Source organism: Pteropus alecto, unplaced genomic scaffold (genome assembly GCF_000325575.1).
Source record: "Pteropus alecto unplaced genomic scaffold, ASM32557v1 scaffold45, whole genome shotgun sequence".
Classification (NCBI taxonomy): Eukaryota; Metazoa; Chordata; class Mammalia; order Chiroptera; family Pteropodidae; genus Pteropus; species Pteropus alecto.
Window position 1 is genome coordinate 28,223,188 of NW_006442491.1, and position 4,231 is coordinate 28,227,418.

Below are 4,231 nucleotides of genomic sequence, written 5' to 3' on the forward strand. Positions count from 1 at the left end.
CCCACCCAGACACCATTAACACACAAAAGTCCTTTTGTCTCCAGAGATAGTAAAATTTCTCCCTCAGACCTTGCCCTCCAGCTGGGGCGCTCTCCCTACCTGGCAGATGAAAACAGGCCACTTTCCCCAGAGCGCCTACATTTTTCCGGAAGGAGTGAGTTTTCTTCTCTTTTGGTCATTCCTAGACCACAGCCTGGGCGTGTCAACATCACCACCACCACCACTACCCCTGCCCCAATAAAGTCCTTTGAGATCCTATGCAGTGGCTCTTTCTGGTCCCTCCCTCTGTCAGCTCCCAGGAGGGTCAAAGAGGAGAGAAGGGAATTAGCGGAGGGAGATGGAGTGAGAGGAAGACCGGGGGAGGGGGCCAACGGCCCCTCATCAGCCCCTACTTTGCTCCAGGCACATCGGCTAGATCAGCCATGCGTGTGTATGTATTATTATCCCATTTGACAGATGAGAAAATGAAGCTTAGACCGAGTGTCCCTTTCCAAATGCTGGAAATAAGTGTAACAAGAGAAACAAGGATACCGTTTTGAGTTCATTATTCTCATATATCCTTCCTACTTTCTTTTGGGAGGGGGGCATTAAAATGTTCTTTCATTTATAAAACAATGGTGATAATAAATGTTAGATTTTAAAGAAAATTATTAATGTTCATATTTGGGGAAAAAAAGGTTTGCCAACCCTATAACAATTTCCCAAATGTTCTGGAAATTTAAGGGGCATGTGACCTCCTGAATTAAATGATGTGCATGAGGTCACATAGCTAATAAAGAACAGACATGGGATTCAGTTTCATCTGACTTCAAATCTTGTGTTGTTTTGACTGTTCACTTTGCCTTCCTGTGTCCTAAGTACCAGGATAATGAAAATAACAATGATGGGCATTTACGAGCTACTTAGGACACTCCATCTCATGGAACTGCCATAGCTATCTGAAGTGATAGGTACTGTTCCTATCTGCATTTTACAGATATAAAAACTGAGGCTGAGAAAGCTGGATTTGAATCTGCTCTATAAGGCTCAAAAGCCCGCTGTCTTAATCTGTTCACTCTCCTGCCTCTTAACTGATAAGGGAGAAACTCAGAGATTGAACAAAGGTAGAGAAAATTGAGCAAAAAAAAAAAAGGGCATTGTAGGGTAGGAATTCCAGATGGCCACCTGGGTTCCCCATTTCTGATAGTGCCTTTGACTAGAGCCCATGACGAAAGGACAATGCTTTTGTGCCTGCTTTTGCTGGTCACGCCTTAGACACGCAGACCTGGGGGTGAGGACTGGGGCGAAAGGAGTTGCATTTAGTATCCTGGCTTGTTAAGCTCAGTTCCAACTGAAGGGGAACTTCTCTTGCAAGAAATCAGTAGCAACAACTTTCTAACCTCTGTAGTATTTTATACTTTTTGAAGACTTTCATACCCCAGTCTTATTTGGTCACTCATTTGTTCATTCATTCGCCAATCAAAAGGGTTATGAGCATAGACTCTGGAGCCCTACTGCCTCGGTACCAATGTAACTTAGTGGCTGGGTGTGCTTGGGTAAGTTACTGTGAGCTCTCAGTCTCATCTGCAAATGGGGACACTAATAGTATCTGCCTCATGAAGTCATTCAAAACATGAAATGAATGAATATATGGAAAACACTTAGAACAGTGCCTTGCACATAGTGAGTGCTATAAAATTGTCAGCTCTAAGCACAGTGGTCATTAATATAGATCAGGGGTGGGCAAGCTATGGTTCACAAGCCAAATGTCACTCACCACCTGTTTTTGTAAATAAAGTTTTATTGGAACTCGGTCATGACTATTTCTTTCTATATGTTTTATGGCTGCTTTCATGCTTCCACAGCAGACATGAGTAGTTGTGAAAGACTATATATCTTGCAGAGCCCGAAATATTTTCTAACTGACCCTTTACAGAAAGTCTGTCAACCCCTGAGATCTGTAGTGTTCTTGTATTCCCAGAGCTTATAATTCTAGTCGGACAGTCAAGCATTAAATAGAAGATGAATACAGATACATCATTATAACGGAAGTGGTACCTGGGAGAAGAACAGGGAAGTACAAAAGCATCACATAGGTCTTCCTGTAGGGGGACGTTTTTTGATGAAGAAGAGAAGCTGGTCAGTCTCTGAGGCTGTGATGACAAATGGGTAGAAAGCTGGGAGAAAGAGCACGTGGCACTATCAGGAACTAAAGAAGCCCTGCTGGGTGTTGGGGGGAAGGGAGTCAGATGAGGCCAGGCAGGGAGGCCAGGGCCAAATCATGAACAATCTTGGGGCTTCACTTGAGGACAATAGGGGAGGCACAGGAAGATTCTAACAGTGGAATGACATGTCATATTTGCATTTGAAAAGATCATTCTGGCTACATTAATGGGGGAAAAAATATGATGAGAGTCAGAATGGATGCTGGGGTCCGGGAAGAAGGCCATTTTGATAATCCAGGTGAGAACCAAGGTAGTGGCACTGGAAACAAAGAGAAGTGGATCCATTTTTGAGATGTTAGGAAGTGGAATTCCGGGGGTCTTTGTAATGGTTGGTCGTATTGGAAATGGAGTAGATGAAGGTGCCATTTTATCAAGATAGGAAATATAGGGAAAGGAGTTTTAAAAGAAGCAAAGAGCCAGATTGTAATTAGGGGTGTATTATCTTTGCGATGTCTGTGAAACATATAAGTGGAGATATCTAGGAGGCAGTTGGATATATGAATCTGGACTCCAGAGGAGAGATTTAGATTGAAGGTACGCAATAGAGAGTCACAGGTATACGGATGGCTATTGAAGCCATCATAATGAATGAGATTGTAGGAAGAGAGAATAATAGGTTAAGAAAAAAAGAAATAAATCTAAACTAAGTCCCAAGTAACTGTAGTATTTAAGAACAGGAAGAGAACCATGAACTGTCAAGAGACAGACAAGAAAAGAATAGTCAAGAAGGAAGGAAACCGGAAGACTATTGCAGAATGGATGCTAAGGGAAGCGCTCATTGAAAGGAGGAGTAGTCAACTGTCAAATTCTGCCGCGGGTCCAGTAGAGTGTCCATTGAATGTTTAGGCATGGAGTCATTCTAACTCACCAATGAAGACTAAGTGGCCTGTGTGTCTGGGGTGGCAAGGTGGAATCAGAAGGAGGCAGTGCTGTAGGTAGGGAAAATAGAGCTGGTGTAGACAGCTATTTAAAAGGGAGGAGAGAGCAGATTTAGTAGCTGAGATGGGGAAGGAAGTTATTGTGGGAGGTTTTGTTTGTTTTTTTTTTTTAATAAAAGATTATAGTATATTCAAATATTGATAGGATTCTGCTTCTGAAAGTTTGTCCTACAGATATACTCCCCACATGTGGGTCAAGACACATGTATGAAGACAGTCACTGTTTGTAATTGCAAAAGCTTGGAAACAACCAAAATGTCCAGCAACAGGACACCAGTAAAATTACTCATGGGACATTCACACAGTGGAATACTACACAGCTACTCAAGAGAATGAGGTAGGTGTGCTGGTGTGGAGATCACCCTCAAATACTAAGGGTGGGGATGGAAGAAGCAAATGACAGAAAAGTGTGTTTAATATGTTTCCATGTATTTATATGCATTTATATTTGTGTGTATGTCTTAGTCAGTTCAGGCTGCCATAACAAAATGCCATAGCCTGGGTGGCTTAACCAACATTAATTTTTTTTTTCCATGATTTTGGAGGCTGGAAGCCTGAGATCAGGGTTGCAGTATGGTTGGGTGGTGGTGAGAGCTCTCTTCCCGGCTTGCAGACAACCACCTTCTCACCATGTCCTCATATGGCAGAGAGCAAAGTCTCTCAAATCTCTTCTTATAAAGACACAGATCTTATTGGATCAGGACCCCACCCTTATGACCTCATTTAATCTTAATTATTTCCATAAGATTTTGTCTTCAGATACAAATTGGAGGGTTAGGACTTTAACATCTGAATTTTGGGAGGACACAATTCAGTTCATAGCAGTGTATATGGGTACATATATGCATAATTTCTGGAAATATATACAAGAATTTGTTTAAAAGTTTAATAGAATGAAATGTGGGATCTAAAGTAAGAGGAAAGTTTAGTTTTCATTATGTTCTGTTTGTCTAATTTTCATTTTTAACATGTGAATGTAAGACTTTTACATTTATAGAAGTAGTTTGAAACAAACAGAAGCAAAAGGAAAAATTACATCACATGGTTAAACTTATAAAGACAGAACAACAAATGGTGATAAAAATGTGG